Raw genomic sequence first — 22703 nt, 5'->3', positions numbered from 1 at the left:
TCATTATATTCCACTTAAAAATACAAGCCTGATGTTGGCGCCTAAACTTACATCATCTGGAGACAATGAACGAAAATGTGAAACATTTCAAAAGGTGTATTTCAAACCATTCAATACTTAAAGTGCAAATTGACTTTCCCCGCCCCCTGGAGCTGCCAAATAGTGGTGCTGTAACAACCACCACCAAGCAGTTGTCATGAAAGCAGATAGAAAAGGTGCCAGGCTGAAACTCAGCTTTCATTTTCCTGGGAGGCTTCGCGCCCGATGGCAGACAGAATCGCACAGTGGAAGCGAGGTTTATCGGCAGCCAGTCTAAACACAGATGGTCTCATTAGTGTATAGCCATTCACACGGTGCAAACAACATTTACTTCATACGGATTTGATTTAAAGCAAAGGAATTCTTCTTTTGCCAGTTTAAGACATTTCAGTTTGGACCGAAGTGGTGGACCGAGCGCCTGACTGATCGCCATCCCTCCAGCCATCCTGCCAACGTGGCTCGAACTAGCAGAACAGTTAATGAACGGAGTTGTGTTGAAACAGTTGGCAGCTCTTGTTATTCTGATCATAAAAAAAAAGCAAACATAAAGCTGCCTGGCTGTGCCGTGGGAGTGTTTGAGAGCTGGACACAAGTGCTCGTCGCTCACAGCGGCAGTTGGTTTTTATGGAAATCAAGCGTGCAGAGCATCTTGTCTGTTTTTGATGAAGCTCTTTTGTGGCTTCTACAAAATGCTAATGATCCGAGGGAGCGTCATAGGCTTTGTTTGTTTGTTCTTCGTCCAGATGTTACATCCAGTCAGTCTTGACTTTGACTAAACTCGCAGCATTTGCACCATTACACTAATTGGCCCAAGGGAATGTGCAGTCTAATTCCAGACAGAAGAAGTCTTCATCAGGGCATGTATAGATATTTTTTTTTTGAATTATGGTGCTGAGTCAGACTTCGCTGCCCACACGGTCTACGTCTGGGCGAGAACCTTGGCCTGCACGCTTTGCAGGAAAGCGGGAGTCTTGAGTCACCGGGTGGAAGGAAGAGGCTGCGATGCACAGGGCGTCTGCCAGATGAGCATCAGGAAGAGAGAGGAAATAAGCGAATTTATCAATGAGTGAAAGCGCCAAGCTTGACATTATATTTGTGTCTCAGCTCTGAGCATCTAGAGGAATATTTTGACAACACACAATTTAATTTCTCCAAGTTATGTACTTTCAGAAAGTCTCTGTTTAAGTGTCTCAAATAAAACTCCAAAGACGAAAGAGACAGGGAGACTCTGGCACTAATATATAGGCTCAGTATCATCTCTGCACTGAAGTAATACAATCCATGTCAAGAATATTAATAACCTGTCAGCCAAATTCATTTCAAAACGTCCACTGAGTGTCTCCTCCCGCTCAGTTAGTCTCTGAACCAATAAATGGAAAGGAGTTCAAGGTGTTTACAGATCGGCCAAGAGGGGCTGCACATCATCTGCAAGGAACAACACATCCACTGTTGCATCCTTTATGATTGCTTTTATAAGATGAAGATGCTATAAACAGACGTCAATACTAATGTGTGCTGACAAAGCATTCTGAATGCTTTTTATATCCAGTCCAAACAAAGCCAGTTAGAGCTTCGGCTCCAGTGTGAACGTGGAAGAAAAGATGCAGGGCTGCACTGCATACATTCCCCCAGCCTAACAACGTGTCCTTATACTCTATTGTCTTTAGGTTTAATTATCAGGATCCTTGCCATGGCAGATAGAAAATGAAAAGAAACACTGAAAGTTTAGTTTTAACAAGGATGCCTTGTCCTTGCTTGTCACAATAAAGTGAACGTTCTTCTTCTCTTCTCTCCAATTAGTTTGAAAGTGTTCCTCCTCAGCTCGGGACGCGGAGAGAAATTCATCTCTCCAGCTGTCACAGTGTTACGAGCTGTTAGCGGGGAACCGGCACATGTGTGGTGACCCTGAGAAGACGGTCTAAGCTTGCATTTAGGCTATATATTTATTTATTTGTGGGCGCCAAGATGCACTGCATGAGCAGGAGCAGTGTGTGCACAGTAGACATGCATAGGTAGGTTTACTGCAAAGGAGAAGGGAGAACTCGAATGGTTAAGGCACATGTTGATGGGCAAATGTGCATAATTGCTTCTCCTTCATAACTTCAAATGTGGCGTCACAGTGTTTTCTTTTTATATATAAAATGATGTAAACTTTGATTCAAATATGATACTTTTGTGATACTTTTTCATATGCACTTGTTAGTTATAACATGCTGTAGTAGGCATCAGATAGATTTTAGTGTGCATTAGTAAGTAACCAGTGTAAACCACATAAGTTCATAGTGTCCATTTGGTGGTTTTTTAGTTTGCATGAAATATTTTTCTAATGTGCACCAGAGACCACAGTTTCCTTTGCTGTAAAGTGTGTCGCGTCGGGCGTCGAGCGAGTCGCGTCGGTCGTGTTAATCTGCAGACTTTGTGCCAGGCTGAGCACCTTTGTTGCTCGTCTTTTCCCATCTCTGCCTTTTCCTGTCACCTCTCCATGGCCAAAGCCAGAAAAAAACACTTCAGGGGCTCTGCAAAGAGGAATTACTGTGAGGTCTCACACTGACTCGACAAGAGTGCAACAACCAAATCCGGCACTCGTCTGCGTCCTCTGCGTCTTCTCAGTGAGGCTGCTTCTTTTCTGTCTCATCGAGCAGCAGGTCAGCCCCGTTTGTTAGTCCATCAAGTCACTGATTATCCTGCAGCAGCGCGAATGGAACGGCGTGTTGAGGCCTCCTCATTGTGCATGCTGTGTGTATTTCTGCGTGTACCACACAGCGCCTGCAATGTGGAGGCTGAGGCACGCGGAGACATCACGCACACACACACACACACACGCATGTTTGGCCTTCGAGGACATGTGACACGAGGAAAATAACAAGCTGTTTTTATTTTCACATGAGCACATGTGCTGTATTTCTATGCACACGGGCGCAGCGACACGCAGGCACAACCTGAAGGTTCCCATATCGGCTGAGCGCAGAGCATCAGCTGCACAGAGAGTTTCCCTCTGAGCCGAGTAGCTTTTACTTCGTCTGTGGGTCAGCACAGAGTCTCTCTCCACCTGCAATCTATGTACAAGTGGGTGGTCGCAGTGACAGGCCTGTTCCTCTGTGGCAATCCAGAGAACTGAAGCTGTCTTTGGTGGAGCTTATTATCTGCTGCAGCACTCCTGCACTGCGGTGGCACCGTGGAGCTCCGGCAGCATAATAGCCCGTGTAAGATCCCAATTTAGTGCCACACAAAGCTGGACAATTTCTGCTGTGGCTAATGAACGAAAAAACAAAAAAGCGCTTTATCCTATCTAGCTTTTCCTCAATTATGCAAACAGTTTGGTGACTGCCCCACTGAAATCAGCCACCGAAATCCTTCTACTAATCTGCAAGCTTTTGCTCAACGTCACAAACATCTTTCCTCACAATGTGTCCTCTCCCAATTAGCTCAAATGCTCGCTTCTCCTCTGATGAGCGTTTCAGCTCACCGGCTGCCATACCTCCTAATTCCCACTTTTTCTAATTTTACCTCCGCTTTTCACGTCTGCCATTCTTCCACTCGCTCAGGCAGCCCTGTCCGTTCAATCAGGTGCATGCTAATTAGCTTAGTGTGGGGCTAGCCAATCCCACGGGGAGTGCCACTGGGTAATTAGCTTGTGGCTAATAGGCGTAGCAGTGGCACCAGGGAGGCAGAGTGGAGACCTGCAGTTGGTTCCAGACAGCTGTTTGTCTCTGGTGGGTCTCGCTGCGATGTCGTTAGGGTACGTAGGGGGATGCATTAAAGAAGAGAGTGGGAGGAAATTGAGAGGAGTGCAGGAGATGATAAGAGCTGGAAGGAACAGGGAGGTTGAAAGATGGGAAGAAGCAGCTACACAGAATGTGTAACTTGATGTCACAGTTAAGCCAGACGTCACTGGGTTGACTCTGTGTTGTGTACGTTTACTCGCTCGTTTGTCGCGCTTTAGCAACATATCGCCAGTTTAGCACTGAAAAATTCGTCACATCCACACACTAACATTGTTTCATTAAATCACAACACTAATAAGTTCTTACATTCTGATTTAAGTTCCCCTAATTTGCAAGCTAAAACAATCTACCTTCTGTCTAATGAAGTGCAAAGTTAGAAGCTACGAGCAGCGTTTAATTACTTTTATGCTTGAATTTGACAGCTGCTTTCTATTATTTTTCCACCCCATTTATCTCAATAAAGGTAGGCTAAATTATAGAAATTCTCTCTCTGTATGTTGCGGTTCAACAGCAACCTCCAAAATGACCATAAAGTTAAACGGACCTCCCTAAAACTCTTTCAACAAAGCGGACATTATAAGCTTCATGAATTTGTGTGTGTTTTCCGTTGTGTTAAGACTGCGTTAGTTTCAGCTAGATTATTCATAAAGCTTCATTCTTCATTCTGCAAAGCTTTTGCCCTGTTGAAGTGCCGTCAAACTGAATATTACTGCAGAAGACAGAATCCTGCAGGAATATAATCAATAAACTATCTTGAGATTCAGCTCTGACTTTACTGAAAGCTTAGGGAGTTCCACATAGACCAGATAATGTAAAGCCTCACTGGCGTGCTTTTATTGATGTTGTTTATTGGTTATATTTTGGTTTCCATGGTGGTCTTCGGCAGGATTATCAGGAACTCCCCACAACAAAAGCCTGTTTTTCTTGGACCCGTTGAAAGATTGAACTGATACAAATGTCTCGCCCCACCTGAACGGGGCCTGTGTGTTGATGAATCAGGCATGCGTTGATCCAAAACGTTTATTCGGTCGATCGCGAAAGGACTTTAACCGTGCAGGAGGGAGAATGCGTAGTTACAGATGACAAGATTACCGATAAAACCAGGGAGTCGCTGGTACTGTTTGTGGGATGGTAGAGCAGGAAGCAGCTGCATTCAAGAGGGACACGGGGAAGGAAAACGAGGCGGCCTGGTTTGTTTTTAAACTGTCATAAGCAAACTAATCTACCAACTTTTACATGTATAAGAAGTTAGAATCCCCCCCTTTCTTTGCAATGCATTATGCACAAATATCCATTGATTATTCTGAGGAAGAGTGGAGGATTTCACACATGTCAGGACCTGATGCAAATGGGATCCAGTTCACCGGGTTTTGTCTGGCAGTCCTCAAATTGACTTTTCATGTTGCTTGTGTAACTAGAAAGGAGGAAAAGAAAGGAGGGATGAAGATAAGGAGAGAAGAGATAGAAGAGAAAACAGGTTGGGAAGTCACTAACTTAGTCATTTTTAGTTTGGGCTGAGTCCAAACTTGGCCTGGTATGAGGAAGGCATCTCTCACATACACACATCAGACAAAGAGATGCATACAAATATGCAATTTTCCCCCCGACACACACACACACACACACACACACACACACACACACACACGCACTCAGGCAGCCAAATTATTCATGTATTCAGAGAAGGCTGACTCAGGTTGTGGAAATACTCTTGCACTGGTCCAGCCCTTATTGGGTGTGCAAATGGACAGTGCAGTCACCTTTTCAACACACTGTGGACAGTGTTCCACTGAGGAGGATGCACTACATTACACACCGGCCCGCCTTCGTTAGACTTCATTACGACCGCTTCCTGAACAAGTCGCACATCATGTCGGCTCCTTGTTCCCCAGCGTCTTACAAATTATGACTGTTACATAAAGGCGTCAGTGGGCTTTAACTGAAGTGCTTGTCGGATGGTCGAACGGTCTAAAATCAGAACCGGGGGTGGTGGAGCTGCATCCAGCAATTTCTGTAACTTTGCAAAAAGCAATCGGACGTGCGTGCTGACTTCACACAGCGATGTAGTTGTGAAATGGAGGGCCTGCTGCTGCTGGAAGTGTTTTTCCTGTTCTGCCTTCAAACAATATCTTCGATACCACTCAACATTGGCACGACAGACGACTCCAGATATGACATCACTGCTGAGCCCTCACTGGAAAAAAATCAAAGACATTCTCAGATTAGACTTTCAGGTTTCACTGCGTTGTGTGTCATTTGGTTGATCTTGTTCAACCTCACAACAACAGCCAGAGTCCAGACTGAGTTTGCTTTCTCGGGTCTGGTGGGAAATTAGTTCTCAGCCTCGGCCGTGTTTGTGTTATGACCTGCTGTTCGAGGCCGCAATCCACAACAAAGGCAGACCTGACAGGCCCCAAAACACTTCACATCCTCTCACCCTTTGCTTCTGTCTCTTCCCCCTTGATCTTTTGTTGGCTGAGGACGTGGAGAGGGAGATATGATGGAGGATTCTGGAGAGGACGAAAGCAGGGTCTATTGATCATGGCTCTATAGAGGGATAAAAGTCAATGTAAGAGAAAAGGAGAGAAGGTGTGTCCTGACTCTGTTTGTCCTCTACCATTAAATTGAAGGTCGTCTGGATTATGGATCAGTCTTGTTTAGAACTGGATGGTCTAATTGTTCCTCCTTTCTACCATCCATCATTTTCGAGGTGTATCATTTTCCCAAACTTTTAGGGGATTGACCGGATTAATTCTGGATTCAGATCCAAGCTGATATCACCTGGATTTGTGCAGCACTTAGTGTAACAAATGCTTCATCTAATCTTTCAAACTCTCTCTTTTTGTTAGCACTAATTCATGAATCATTCAGGCAGCAGTTTAGTTGAAAAGATGGATAATTCCTTGAATTACTGGGATTTTAGTCTCAAACTGTTGTTATTTAATCAGATTTGATCAAAGCGATTGTGAGGTTCTCCCTGTGGACTCAAAACTGATTCTGAGTCACATTGGAAGACAATGAGAGAGTTGAATGGCTCCGGTGTCACTGAAGCTCTGGCCTGATAATCGATTTAAAGATCCACCAATCAATAATAAGTCATGTATGACCACCCTGCTGAGGTCATTTGAAGTCACGCGCCCCTTCTGCCCGCCTCCGTCACTGGTAAGCTAACAATGTTGATGTTGAACAAAGTGACAGATGGGTCACGAGTCTTTCACCTCCGTCCGTCTCCTCTGTGAGCTCGTCGCGTTCTGCAGTTTCTACATTTGCTTTGATGCATTGTGTCTCTCTCTCTCCATCACACACACACACACACACACACACATGCAGAGTGACAGTCCCCACCGTGCAGATTAAATCGAGGAAATACAGCTAAAACAGCGTGGAAACACACACACAGAGCTTCTGCGACACTTCCTGTCTTCAGTGTCATATTGGTATGCAGTACTAGTAAGGCTGGGGGAGTTTTATACCTCAGTTATGGACATTTCCTGTATCTGCTTCACTTACTGCATGTTTGCATGTTCGCTCTAATCTCCCTGTGCAGCTTCTGTCGTTTCCTTCCGTCTCCCTCTTAGCCTCTCATTAGATTTAAAAAGCCTGATGAAAAACAAACAGGATGGAAAACACCTCCCCACTCCTCCTCCTCCTCCTCCTGCCTCCATTTTCTCTTTCTTTCTTTTTTTTCTTCCCTTCACCTCATTCCTTAATACTCCCTGCCTCTTCCTCCTCAGCCTCCGTCTCCCTCACCTCTTCAGCTGCTTTATCCTCTCACAGCGATATCCACCATTTAGGGGGAAGAGAGCTCAAAGAAAAGAAAGAGAAAAAAAAAAGATGCACACAAAACAAAGAAGAAATTCAGCAGCACCTGCTCTTACAAAATGGCTGCAAACGTGACGATAAAAAGTCACTTTGGAAGCACAGGTGACGTCTGATTGCTGCGTTTGAGGGGCTGCTGTGAGGAGAGTGGAGACATCTGTTTAGACAGTTGAAGCGTGAGGGAAAATTGCAACCTCTTGGCATCAACACCCTTTTTCTTTTTTGTTTTGTTTTGTTGTTCTTTTGCTCAGAAATGTCCTCTTCTCTCCTTCCTCTCTGTCATCCTGCTTTGTCTTTTCCTCCTTCTGCATCTCATCATTTCTCCCTTCCTTCCTCCTCCTTGTCCTCCTCCTCCTCCTCCTCGTCCCCCCTCCCTCTCACCTCCGTCTCCCGTGGCAATGAATGCTGAATCAGTCGGAGACAGACGGTGCGTGGGGTCTCACCGGAGGAGGGCTTAAAACACACACATACACACACAAAGCTCACACATGCATGCAGACATATGCCCGAACAAGGAAACCCTCTGTCTCCCGCCACAGGAACACGGGCATGCACATGACGACGCACGGCGGGATGATTTACGCGCCGGTAAATTCTGACTGTCGTATAATTTTCCTTATTGGTAATCGGCAGTCGCCGAGTCTTAAATAGGTTCTTCAAACATTAGTGAAGCCACGAGGACGCTCCAAGGAGGGCGTTAATGGAAAACACACACACATGCCTACACATGTGGAAAGCCACACACACACACACACACACACACTCTTTGCAGGAGAGAGCTGTGAAACATTTCAGCAGTGTGGCTGCCTTTGATCACGCTCTCAGTAATATGAGCTTTGTTTTGTATGATCTTCCTGTTATCAAACAACACGCAACAAATCACACTCCTCTTCTTCCTCTTTTGGTGTCTTTCTCAGTGTTTGTCCTCTCCACGTGTCCCTTTAATCTTCGCCTCTCATCGCTTCGTGCTGGGCATCTTTTCACCTTCTCTGGCTTCACTTTGGTTTTGATAGACGTGAACTTAACTCTGTATGTGTTGGAGAGTTTCCTGGGTGCTGAGGCCCCGCGGCCCTGCGGCCCCCCGCGGCCCTGAGGCCCCCCGCGGCCTCGTGGCCCCGCAGCCCTGTGGCCCCCGGACTCGAAGCCCCTACTTGGCAAAGATGCTGACCCTGAATAACAGTGAAGATGCACGGTTCTGCTCGTGAAGATGTGGACGGAGGTGCTTCTGTCCTTTTATCGTCCTTGTTAGGGCATTAAGTCCTTATGGAAGGTAGAGTTGCAGAAGCACACGCAAGCACGATCTTTTAAAGTCCACATTTCTACACGGCATACATGATTAACATTCAGAGGGCTTTGCTTAATACATTTAAAGCTGCAGCAGATTCTTTTGTCAGCTTCAAACTTTCAGTTCGCTGCTCTTTACGTCTTGATGATTTTTCTGAGGGCAATGATCCTGTTTTTTTATTTTGCTTTTTTTTTTTAATCTTTGACTTTACAGGTTGATGAGGAGCACCTGAACGCACCACCAGCTTGGCTCTTTATTTGCGGAACCGGCACGAGCTCAGCATGACTTTGAAATACTACTGAAGGACTTCGGCACATCCTTTGGTGGATTCGGCCTCTTAAATCATTCAAAGTTGCCTGACTCAAACTTTCTGATTGTATGATTAAAAACACACTAGTTTGACGACACATTTAGCTCTGAGTAATACAAACACAAAACAACACTGCGTGGAGTCAAAGCGTTAGCAGTCCCTGTCCTGCTTTACCCACTGACCTGTGCTGGGAACCGAACAGAACCCCAGCTGTGTTTAGTATTTACAAAATTGCTGTATTCTTTTCTAATTAGCCGTTTAATCTATATGCAAAATCTGGCTTTAATTATATCCCCAGAGGAAGCCTAACTGGTGTCACACAGGCCACTCTGCGTGAGCTTTTTTCCACAGGCTGTCATCTGTTGATCCACCATTATCAAAGCTTTTGGAGGTATGAATTCGCCACCCGAGAAACACAAAGAGTCACCAGTGCACGAGTTCATCAGTCAAAGAGGTCTACAGACGCGGTTCTGGTCATTTTTTTAAAATCCTCACAAATTGTCCTTATTGACTGGAACACAATTAGCTCCAGAGTGCAGAGTGCGAACTTTTGTCTCTGTGTGCCAGCATGCGTTTCGTCAAGTGGCAGATGGCCGCGGCGTTACTCACACAAAACACTCGAACCGTTTGACTCGACTTTGACTCAGTCGTTGTGGACCTTCAGACCAAAACGCAGTGAGAACAGAGAAGATGTTTGTGTGAAGAAGATGTTAGACACGGTCTTGGCATGACTAAGCACCATTTAATTGAACAAAGATGTGACGCATGGCAGTGTGCACCTGACTTGTAAGACAAAATCAAAATTGTCCCGTTTTTCATGTTGTGTTGGGCATGTTTGTTCGTTTATACATCTTTCTTTGGAAGACCAATGCATTGGGAAAGAGATATGGCTGCACGAAAGTCTCTGGAATGAGAGTACGTGATGTGAGATTACTGCCGAGGCTGTGCATTGATGATAAGATGAGAGGCGGACGAGTCGGCGCATGACAAAGCCCCCACATGCCATGTATTCCCGCAAATACGCCTTATGTGGGTTTTATTTACTGTCATGATTACTAGACTCCAGTCTCGTTCCACTTGGACACAAAAGATGAACCACAGCTTCGAGCGGAACTGTTTGCTCGCTCGCTGACTCGCTCCGGCGGGGAAGGTGAGACGATGTGGCGATAAACACAAAAGGGCAGCCAGTGCGGCGGAGAAATGACAGGGCAATTTTTAAGAGGAGGGAGATATAGGGACTTCTCAGGAAGGTGGAGGGTAAAAAGAGTTGAACTCAAGAGAAGGCGAGCAGGCGGGAGGAAGATTTACAGACAGTGAGAGAATAATGGCGGAAAAGTGCCAGAAATCAGAAACAGGAGAATGAGGAGGAGAGCTGTAGAGGTGTCAAGTGTAAGAGAAAGCAACACGCAAATAATAAAGGGATTTATGGATTAAGGACTGCGGTGGAAGAAGGAAAGAAAAGTTAGGAGAAAAGAGGAGGCAAGGAGGGGTGATTTAAAGATGTGTTTCAAGACTTCTTTATCCTATTTTTATATCTTTCACTTTTATTTTCTTGGTCGGGAATACTGCAAGTGCAATGTCTGTACGAAAAAGAATTTCCCTTCGGGGATAAATAAAGGAATTCTGATTCTGATTGAAGGAAATTTGATGAAAGCAGTGAAGAGGAAGACAAGGAAATGAAGGTTGGACGAGAGGGATGGATGGATAGACTCATACCTTACAGTGCACATATCAATTTTATACTTTATTACAAAAGGAATGACATAAAAGTAGACTGCTAGAATGATAAAAAAAAAAAAGTGAAGATGGAGGGAGAGTATATACTCCCTCTGTAACCCCTGAGGGAACAAAAGAGAGAAAGTGAAGTCAAGAAGGATGACTGGAGACAAAAAAAAGGAATAAATTAATGCTGTAATGGCAAGGAAAGAGAAATGGGGCAACTGAAAGGAAAAGTTGGGGTTGAATGATCTTGTGCTCTGGAAAAATTAGTTACTAAAGACAGCAAGTTTCACTTAATTTTCAAGACATATCTTTATTTCGTGCATGACCTTTCCTCAGTATGTTTTTCTCCTCCTCCCTAACCCGGCCTCTCTTTTTCATTTTCAGTAGCTAGAGCGTACAAAGAATGGTGAAGGCTGTTTTTATGTCTTATTGTACGTTACTGTATCCTCTCACCACTTGTTGCTGCAGTGCTGCCAGGCGCCCACAAATATCATTAAAGTTTAATGCAGCTGCAGCTTTGTCAGTCCCAGTCCCTCCTCGTTTTCATTTACACATCACACACTCTTGAACTGATGAGCCAGAGGACCACCAAGCTTTGTGCTTTTCAGACATCATCATCATCATCAAGCTCCAGTCTTTCTAAACCATCAGAACTGCATCTCGACACAAAAGCACATCTGACCTGCTGTGATTGCTGTTCCTCATGGCCAACACACACAGCTTCGGTACCCACGCTGATCGTGAACACTGAAGCCCTGACCAGTTTTGTCTTCAGAGAAGTTCAGCCGAGCTTTAGTCAGGCAAGATTCCCTCAGAAATGTTGCTAAAAAGTGAGCTTTGTGGTGATTCCACTGCTGCCAGGAGAACTTCTGGTCCATATTGTCTTTTTTGCAGTGCGGACAGGAGGCAAACACTGCAAGACAACCGGCCACAGTTGTTTTTTTTGACATGTTTCATCTCTGATCCAATCATCACGCTGTGGGTGTTCAGGACAATTAATCAGGCAATGTGACCCCCTCCTAAAGAGATGATCAAACGATGCCCCCCCCCGGCAGGAAGTGACCTAATTCTAAAATGATGTGAGAACACCTGATGAAAATCCAGCCAAAATGCTGGCCTCGACTAATGAAGCAGCATTCAAAAGCAAAGCTGGACGTCATTTTTTGTGTGTTTTTTTAGCGTTTATGTGCACGTGGAGCTTTGCCACGGATACATTTCTTCCTATTTTCATTTAACAAACCTGCAATCCTGCTCGTGTTCAGACAATCCGTGGGTGCACAGGCTGATCAGCATTTTTATTTTGTTACTTGTCCTGCATACACCCAGTGCTCATATAGAAGACAGATCTCCTGGATCTCGTATCCATCCATGAAACTTCATTTGAGCTCAGTGTTGGTCCAGTAGCATTAACACACGAATCCAGTCTGTTGCTCCGGTTCTTTCCTTTGCGTCCTGCTCGGGGTGAACAGTAGTTTGCGGCTTCTTGGTCCTCCCTTGATGCTTCTCCTATTGCTTAGCTGTTGTTTGAACCACAGTGCAGGACCTCCCTGCTTTTTCCTCTCCCTCTCTTGCATGCACAATCTTCCTCTCTCCTCTTCATTCCTTTTTCTTCCTCTCACACTCATGCGCGCACACGCACAAACATGTCGTATGCTTGAACGCCTTCTCTTCCGTCATCCACCGGCTCACGCAAAGGCGCTTTGGACTCCATATTTATGCGTGTCCGCGAGTGCAATTCAAGTCACTCTGGCACAATCACATTCACAGCCGGGGTCAACAGGGCGGAACGAGGGTCTAAGAGAATATTATCTGCATCGGTCAAGGCTCTTGCAGGCGCGCACACACACACACGCACACACACACACACACACACACACACACACACACACAGAGAGAGTGAGATGCTGGTTAAAAGGGTGTAACAGGCAGGTCTGACAGAGAATATTATCTGCTTTGGTCAAGGCCCTGGCAGCTTGACATGCAGAGACAGCTGCACACACACACACACACACACACACACAGACACACGGCGTCTCGCCACTAATACAATGTGTGTTTTTTTTCATTAGGACCCAGTCATTGGAGGTAATTACACGGGTCATCCTGCATTTTAATGGAGAAATAATGGAGTTGGAGGAAGGAAGGGGGAGATGAAAGCAGCGAGGAGGAGGCGCAGAGATAGAAGGAGAAGGAAGAGGAGACAGGAGAAAGAGAGAGGAATAATGGGCTGACATCACACTCGTGCTGCATGGCAATCTGAAACTTAACAATGAAGTGTGTGTGTGTGTGTGTGTGAGAGAGAGAGAGAGAGAGAGAGAGAGAGAGGTCTGCAGATCTACACGCATGCATTCGATGCATGAAGTGAATAACACTTTGGCTGAAGCATTCGTGCTTGTTACTCTCCCGCATTGTGAAAGGGAACAAAAGGTCAACATCAAATGACTGCTCAACGATTTTGGAAAAAACAAACCAATAAACAAAAAAGGCTTCATTTTAGCGGCAACCAGATTGCAACACTTTGATGAAAAACGACGTCAAAGCTTCCAGCGGAGCTTTAAGAGGCACAGCGGTTCATGCGCAACTTGAAACAGTTCAAGGAGCAGATGAGACGGGCCATCTGTGTGTGGACATATCACAGTCCAGGATCTTTGCATTTACACCTGCTATTAATCAGCACCCATTATCTTCACTATCTGTCTGTGCTGTGATAACATCTCAGTATGCAAATAAGCAAGCGGTTTTTACGCCAGTGAACGAGGTTCGTCCCAGGACAAGGAAAGCAGCGCGTCGTTCATTTCTAAATCACTTTCTGCAAAGGGAAGACGTGCTGGAAACTTACTTGTGGTTTTACATGTTTGTTTCCATGTCAAGAAAGGACTCTCCTGCTAACACACACAGCAAGACGTTAGCTGAATGTATTGAATGCACAGCTCAGTGATGAATGACTGTACGATGCTGCCAGGGTCTTGAGAAGTTTCTGATGTCATTTTGTCCTGTTTTTATGAATCCAAGCTTGACTGCTGCTTCCAAAAGTGCAAGCTGCAAACCCACAGGTAGATTTTTGGTGGACTGTTCCTTTAATATTGATATTTTAGCAATTGTTTATGTCAAAGGCGTAGCCTCTACGAAGCCAAGCCAGGCTCATCGTACATTATCCTGTGCGATAAACAGATTAACACACGTCTTTATTGAAATCACTTTTTCCTGGAAGCCAGACTGTTACGAAGGAAACGGATTCCCGAGGGAACATTAACAGCAGTTTGGTTGGTCATAAAAATGATAGTCTGAAGATGAGGCAGCATTTTGCTCCATTTGCTCGCATACATACACCCTTTCTTTCTCTTCTCCGTACAGTTCGCATTTGTTGTACGCTTGGATCTGCTGTTGACTGTATGAGCTGACAGTGCGAGCGACTGCATGGGAGAAGAAACTGATTTAGGATTTTAAACTTCTGAGAGAACTTTACACCTGAATGATGAATGTGTATTTAATGTCATGTATTCACAAAGATTGACGAGGCAGACGCTGATTACCTCGTCAAAAGAGCTTTAAAAAACAAAATCACTGTGGAAAATCACATTTTGCTACAAACTCTTTCTGCTTATATGTTGCGTCTTGCAGCTGAAAACATTTGCTTAATATGTATTATTGTTGTAATTGTTTAATTGTTCCCATGTAAAAACACCAGCTGTTCCTCACCCTAACAAGCTGTCAGTTTAGCTGAGTCTTCTCTAACACCAAGCGGTGACTCACACAAACTGGACCTTATTCAGACTGGACAAGAAGAATGACCAATGATGGACTGTTTTCAGATCAGCTCAGACATGCCAACACTGAAGCCATATAAATGTAATCGCTCTTATTGGCACAGGAAGTGGCAGGTCGTTAGCGCTAATGAAGCCCTTCCTATAGATTACTTTAAGTGCCTCATATTTATGTGGTTGTGAGACTGGAGTGATTTTGCTTAGTCGCCTTTTCCTTCAAGGCTGTTTAAACCATGACTAAGCATTTCAGGGAATGCTCAGACGGCTTGTGGTGCTCGTTGAAATTGATTTTTGTTTTTGTTGACTGAGGTTTAAATCATGGCTAAGCATTTTGATGAAAATTACAACATGTTAAAGGGATGTCCAGCATCGATTTGTTGAATTAAATGTTTTTTAATTTTGCTGAGCAAACAACTATTGTGTGAAATTAACATTTTTGTTAATGCCATATTTGAGCTCCTCAGCAGGAAACGCTGATTTTTTTTAGGGTTAACCGGGATCAGTATTGATTGCCAATAAAGCAGGTAATATTCCCTGCACTTTGTGTGTGCATGCATTGCACTTGGTCTCAATGGAAATGGTATTGATTGTGCATTGATGTCTTAAATGACAGCTTTAGCAAGAAGCAAATCCCTGCAGAGAGAGCAATGCAATCAGCAGAAAGCTACTTAAGGGGACTCAAGTGTTTGCATGAGTGCTATGTGTGTCTGTGTGTGTGTGTGTGTGTGTGTTGGCTCCACTGTGTATGGAGACTTTATTTCTTCATGTAACTTTGTAAAAAAAAAAAAAACAAACAAAAAAAAACACACAGCTTGTGACACACAGTCACTGAGATTGAGTATATGATGAAAAAGTATTCCTATTTCCTGTATGTGTGAAGTAAGGTGTGCATTTCATGCGTGTGTGTGTTTGAGTCCCATCTGTTTTTCAGCCTTGTCACCATCTCCTCTAGTTTCTCTGCTCTTGGCAACAATCCATCTTCCTTCCCATCTGATGTTGCTGCATTCTGTAACAAAATCGACCAAACTGCGATTCCTCTCTGTCCTCGCTCTGTCTTTTGTGCTTCAGTGTTTCCTCTCCAGCCTCGACTCAGTTTCTCTTCCACTGCAGTGCTGCAATATGCAGAAATTTCACTATGCCCTCATGTGCCATATTTGTGTGTGTGTGTGATGCTTTGACAGATGCACTCTTCCTCTGATCAACACTTCTGTTGTGCATGTTGTGAATGGCTGTAGCACTCATGAGTGGCTCTATACTGCACAACATGACTGTATTGTTGATTTAATTGCCGCTGTTGTCAGAGAGGTGTTACCTAGAGATGTAATTATGCACAAACATCCTCCTGCGATGCCTGGATGGTTTAATATCCCTCACAATCTGTTCTGTGGATAACACTGATGGGTGGATAAGGGCTGTAGAGTTTGTGTTAGAGCCAGAGATGCTTTGTGTATTTAGCCACGCTGGCAGCAGGGATCTGTGGATGGCAGCATCCGTCGGTCGATCTTGGACTTTGGTCCAGAATGAAATGTCTCAATAACTATTTATTGGATTGCTGTGAAATTTAGTATTTGAGAGGTACAGAGACGAGAAGAAAAGGAGAAAGAGAGTCTGCAGGGAGAACTGGAGGTTCTGTTGAGCCCTGAGTTCAGTCAGAGGCTGAGCTGGACACAAACAGGCGCTTCATTGCTCTGTACAACTGGTAAAAAGGCTGTTGATTGATTGACTAACTGATCGAGTTCTAGTCCTAAAATCACTGAGCTAGCATCATGTATGAATGGATGACTCGTGACAATGATATTTTGCTCATAGAAGAATGAATGTCAAAGCGGCGGAAACACACAGAAAAATCTGTATGACATCTGTAAATATCTGGATTTAATGGACTGATGGGCTTAATTCCCCTCTAGTGTTATGGGTTCAGAGTGCCCCTGGTTTAAATAATAAATTTGACCACTCTTAGGCTTTTTTATTGAAGAAAAAAACTTTCTCTTTAAGCCATTTAGTATGCAGAGAAAATTTGTCCCCAACAGATGTGACTGCTTTAAGATGAATATCCCTTACGGCCATATGACGAGTACAGTGCACGGCGAACCTCACAAGTTCACTGAAAGCCTCTGTACAGGAAGTATACAAGCACTACCTGTCAGTCAGTCTTTAGTCACAAGAATATAGCCTGTAGACGGGTTATTTTACAAAACCTAAATGTGCCACACTGTCTGACACCAACAGAAGCTGGGAACATACTCTGCAAAAGCGTGAAACTCTTTATAAAACATGCAAAAACACCAGTATGTTCCTTTAACTTCCTGAAAGCCCTGTACTGCAGGCTATCTATTATGCATCTAATGTGACCTTTGCCTGAACTCAGGTTTCTATAATTAAATGCTGTGAGACTTTATAAATCAAACTATTATTCCCTCCCAAAGGACACTGGGTGTTTACTCCACTGCAGCAAGTCTTTTTCGTTTTCGTTTCGACTTGAGACTAATTATAACCCAGTAATTTGCAAAAAACCCCAAATTAAATCAGGTTAGATCATTTCCAGATTGAGAGCTTTTCCACCCTTCGACACTGTTACATCAGAGTGTTGCCTTTTGAGGTGTTATGTAAGAACTCTGAGGGCGTTAGAGCTTTTTAAAGACCGAGGAAAAAGCTTGTGTTTAGCCCAGCGGAGAACACGCAGTGTTTATTGTTTATAATTGTTTCAAACAAACTTTTTGATTGGTTTGCGGCACGTTCCATTCCCCAAAAAAGCACAGCCGTGCCAACTCTGGCAGCAACAGGGGATCTAATTAGCGTATTAGCCAACAAATTAACAAACCTTTTTATTAATATGTGTTTGGAGTAAACTTTCCACTACCCAGAGATGTTGCTGTGCGAATGTTAAGCAGGGTGTTTATTACCCCCAGACACGCAAACAGGTTACAAAGTTTACTTGGAAATCTCTACCGAGTACTGAATGTGTCAGTGTGACTGCAGTTTATTTGTATTCTTGCTATCTGCTGCTTCGACCTTTGTTCTCCTTATATTGGCTGCTTGTGATGGTGGCTTATTGTAATAATAATGCAGGTCCAAGGTGGCTGCCTTGTGGGTGGGGGTCTCTGCTGGACTTGTTCAGTTTCAGTGTTGGCCTTGGACAATTAAACTGGAAAAGGAGTCAGCATGAATATAGAGCTTTTCCAGCTGTACGGGACACACATGAATGCACAAACTCCCAAACAGGATTAAGGACCAACTCGGCCTTGCGTCTTTTTGTTGCTTTTGTCTTCATTAAATACTCAGAAGTGGTCTTTTCTCTGTGTTTTAAGTGAAGCGTGTGAGTGAGAGATTTTAAAATTTCTGTTTGGTATCTTGTCAGTTTAGGACATTTGAAGGTACAAATGATCCGACTGCAAACAAATTGGTGACAAGAATACCAGCAAAACTTTGTTGGCAATTTTATAAGCCACAAGCCACTTGTGAAACTGTATATGAACACCAGATTTAATTTACGAGCATCATGTTTAGAAGCATTATTAACCTTTAGATTTGTGCCCTTTTCAAAGACGTCAGCTTTACAGTGTTAAATCTGGCTTGAAATAAATAAAATAAACCACACAGACCGCGATGCTCTGCATCAAGAGACAATGAAGTTTATGATGGATTATTTCCTCTTGGAAACTTTCGTTTTTCTTCAGTTTAAGCATCAGGTGACCGACAGCGAGCGGAGTGTGAAATAACAAGTGCGCTCATAAGAAAACATTCAGCTCTGGGATAATGAAGTAACACTAAAACCAGCACTTTGACCAAACCAAATGAGGGCTTTGTGAGTACTGTGATGGATCACCTCGGTCTGCAGGAGGCTGTTGCTGTACTGAAGAAGGTTTGATTGGGGGGGAATTACATTTGTTGGAGCCCTGATGGATGTTGTTGACTGAAGAAGAAAACTAAGCCCTAAAGGGTACCTATGAAGTCAATTTCAAGAGCTTTTTCTTTCTCTTTTCAGACTAAAAGGCAAGAGTCAAGAAAGTCTGTCCGACGTGCACGTGAATGCAACAAAACACTCGGTCAGCTCTTCTCACATGGAGATCAAATCGGCATTCGGCAAGGGTGAGTAAAACACACAGAGATTAGTTTCGTTTGTTCCTCAGTGTGCAGCGTAAACCTGCTCCCAGTAGCTCAGGGAGAGGGAAGCTGGAACATCAGCATTCGCCGTGGTCGTGGTGTGCGACCATCTGTCCACGAGCAGGAAAACTCCCACATGAGGCAGACATACAGTACGTACAGTACACTCACATGTTCCCTAATCACCCCCCTCCGGCAGATGTCTGGTTTCCCCTCTCTTCCTCCGTCTTTGTCACCTCTGTCTCCTCTCGGCCTCCCACTGCATCAAATGGTGTCTATTTAAGTGGATTGCCCCAGCACACACTCACACACTCCTCCTCCTCCTCCTCCTCCTCTCTCCACACTTGTCTCTGTGTTTCCCCTCGCTGGCTTCCGACCAACTGCTTTGACGCTGCTTTGCATTAAAAAGCTTGGTGTGTTTGTTCTTCAGCTCGTGTGCCGGTCGGCAAAGTGACGTCTGCTGGTACTTAAATTCGTCTCGCTGCGTTTTCTCCAGGCGTGCTCGCTGACATTTTCTGGTGAACGCGTCTGACACTCGCATGCCAATACCTGTGGACGACCCTGGATGACATAGTGAAGATCAGTTATTTCTTCATGAGCTCTTTGTGACACCAAAGAACTTAAGTAAAGCAGTCAGAAGCATTAAAGTCTCTGTCGCCGTGTATAAGTTCGTGTTTAGTCCTCTTGGTTCGTTTGCGTAAAAGTCGGTGTGAAAAGGAACCGAACCAGAACCGAAATGCAACAGCAAACAAACCGAACTGCATGAAAACAGCCTCACAGCTGACTCAGGTCTGTATGTGTTTAACCCGCCTTTTATCTTGGACTTTTAGACAAACATTTAGCTGTATGGTTATACTTTGTCCTTCCACAAGGTTTGCAGTCTTGTACCTTTTTGTTATTTTTAAAGAAATCAGTTTATTTTTCCATCTGCCTGAACTCACAGCTTACGCCAGACTTAACCCAAAACCAAATAACCTTGACCCAGAAACATGTCCTTAAACTGTCCTCTGACACACACACACACACACACACACACACACACACACACACACACAGACAGACACACAGACAGACAGACATGTTCCCTCAGTGATGTCAAAGCTCCTTCCCGTCCTCGCTACCTTTCTCACTCTCACGTGATGATGAGACATGATGTACTGGGTCCATCTGCCTCTGAGCAGTTTGTCTTTGTATTGATTCAACACACACACACATGCACGCACACACACACACACATGTTCCCTCTCAGTGAGGAGAAGAGAAAGGTCACGTCTTTCAAGTTAATTAGTCTCTCCAGGCTTCGGGTCTGGAGGAGCTTTCCTTTCCACTCGTTTCTTCATGTCTCGCTCCCTCGTTCCTCCTCTCTTGTCTCCCACCAGAGCGTGAAGGTCAGATAGCCTCTCTTAGCATTTCTTAGCATGTGTTTATATCCCGCCTCGTCACTTCCCTGCTGGCTGTATACAAAATGTACCAGAAACTTTGGGTGTGTTCGCTGCATCTTTGATCCTAAAGCCAAAATCAATTTGTTTTGTCGGCGCAGTGGAGCCACTGACTTTAATTACTTCTTCACCGCAGCTGAAGGCATCAAAATATGTGTGTTTTTAGCTGGAGGGATCGGCCATAATGAAGTGTGAATGTATCTGATAAGAAATGCGTGCAAGCCGGCGATTCGCCCCGAGGGACAAACACACGACGGAGACACACATCGCCTTTGCACGAATGTGTTTTTTGGAATGCGGGGAGTGAAGAATTAGTTGGTTTATTTCATATTCATTTGATAAGCGCCGTAACCAGGATGTTGGACACACTGAGTCATACCTCTATGTTTTTTAGTACTTGTATTTTTCTTTTAATGTTTATGTACTTGGCTTTGATCTTGAGTCTAAGCATTCTGGGTGCACAGTGCCAGAACAAAAAAGAGTCATCTGATTGTGTTCAATAAAAAAATAAGTGAAATTTGGTGACACTCCTGATTTCCTGTCATGTTCAGGCACATGAGCGAGCTCCACTCAGGGTCCATTCAAGGTTGTCTTTTGTGTCTCAAGGTGATCAGCTGACGTGTTGCTGGGAAGGACTGAAAGGCAGGATGTGTTTGTGTGCAGCTTTGTGGGTGCATGTGCGTCATGCAGTAGGTTTGTCTAAATCTGCATGTCCACACTGCGTGTTGCAGTTACATTTTGCTTTGTTTCTGTTCTGCTGTCATGACTGCTGTTCCACGAAGAAGACGTTTTTTATCACATTTCACCACCAACCCTCAGACGCCTCTTTTCAGAGGCCTGCTTTGAACCTTCTTTCCTCTTACACTGTCCTGTCTCATCTCCTGCCCCAGCACTTTGACACGAACGCTGTTCATTTTCTTTTCCTCGGTGCGTCTTTGAAGTCGACAGGGAAAACTTCAAGCTCGTGACATCTGAAGGTACAGGAGAGGCAGTGACTTACCTCGCGGCAGCTTCCTTGTCCACCTGACAGTGCGATTAAACTGTCTTTCCACAGATGTGTTAGCAGCAGGGATTTGGTAGCAGAAGCTGGAGAACACAGAGTTTCCTAATATCCTGTTTTGTTCTTTGTGAGAAAAACTTTCTCCAGTGTGAATGAAGTTATATTTATCCTCCACTTGCTGTACTTTCATTGGTGCCCTCTCTCTGTCTCTCTGTATTAGCTTGCTTTGCCCCATACGGTGCCAAAACGACGACGCTGATGTGAAAATCAAGAAGCTGATTCAGTCAGCGAGCAGGGAGACACTTCACTCCTCTTCACACGCAGCTTAATTATGGCTTACAGCTCTCGAGACAATCCTTTTCTGTAGATTGTGCCCACACATGTAGAGCAGCATCTAAAGCAGAGCTACTTCATGACTGGGCTTTGACTCGACCGTCCAAGGAAGTTGCTGGTTTTTAATTTTGTACCTCCATGACCTCCGTCCAGATGCCCACATTTGTGGTACTGGCGAGCGCCTACTTGTGTGATGTGTTCCTGCCACTGTGCCCATGTGTCAGCTATGATCACAGGCGTGCGGAGGTTTGTCAGAGGTCACTGGGACACATGTGATTAATGAGGACTTCCTGTGGCTTGCACATATGGCTGTCTGCTCTATTGAGAGTCAAGTGGGAATACAAGAGGCGGCCATTCACGAGCTGAGAGGAGTAAAAGGCATTGGAACAGTGCCCACGCTTCCCTGTTGTGCAGTGATGTCGGATCATTCAAGAAGCGATCGCTCACTTACCTTAAGGACTTTATTCTCTATATGGACAAAAGTAGTGGGACACGTCTCTTTAAGCGGCTGATTTTCAGTATCTGTTGGAATTTTCACCCTTGTTGGCATGCAGTTGTACTTTTCCCTGAATTTTAAGTAAAAATAGCCCAACAGCAATTATTTGCCTCCAAGAAAAATTCTCCATCTTTACCGCAAATGTATACGTGGCTGCCCAGAAGCTGCCCTCATTCCCATTAATTTCAGTGAGGGGAACATGACATTAGCTTACTCATCCCTGACAGGCCTGCAACCCGGGACAGCTTGGATTTTTAAACATTTCTTCTGCTAATAACGTGTTGCTCTCAAAGTAGGCAGCGACAGCCCGCTCCTCACAAACGTCTGAATGACAACAATAATCAGCCTATATGGGTTTTTTAACTTTGGGACACGCCATTTGACAGCCCATCACCACACCCTTCGCCGGGTGTGCACAAACCCAAATTAACTCTCCTCACACCCTCTGAGGGCAGCCATGTTGCCAGCCAATTGTGTGGTTATTCTAAGTGAACATCCAGCCCATCAACATCGACAAATTTCTGCAAGTCAAGGTCACAGGCGTCAGTCCTGCAACATCTGACTGCAGTAGGACAAACTAGAAGCTCTCTCTACGTAAAAAATGAGTTAATATAATAAAAATAGAGTTAATGTGCCCCTGAGCAAAGCACCAAAACTCCTTTAATGA

General features: G+C 44.5%; 1 protein-coding gene across 2 annotated transcripts in view; it reads left to right on the top strand.

The window, feature by feature from the left end:
- The window catches only part of htr2cl1 (5-hydroxytryptamine (serotonin) receptor 2C, G protein-coupled-like 1), a 102235-nt gene that overhangs the window by 27165 nt on the left and 52367 nt on the right, over nt 1-22703 (top strand). For both annotated transcript variants that reach the window (XM_046380591.1, XM_046380590.1), the window contains exon 2: nt 18650-18753. The gene's annotated coding sequence lies outside the window, so the exon portion shown is untranslated. The remainder of the gene's footprint in view (nt 1-18649; nt 18754-22703) is intronic.

This window comes from Scatophagus argus, chromosome 23, assembly GCF_020382885.2.
Source record: "Scatophagus argus isolate fScaArg1 chromosome 23, fScaArg1.pri, whole genome shotgun sequence".
In the NCBI taxonomy this organism is placed as follows: Eukaryota; Metazoa; Chordata; class Actinopteri; family Scatophagidae; genus Scatophagus; species Scatophagus argus.
This window is presented reverse-complemented; position numbering and strand designations above follow the sequence as displayed.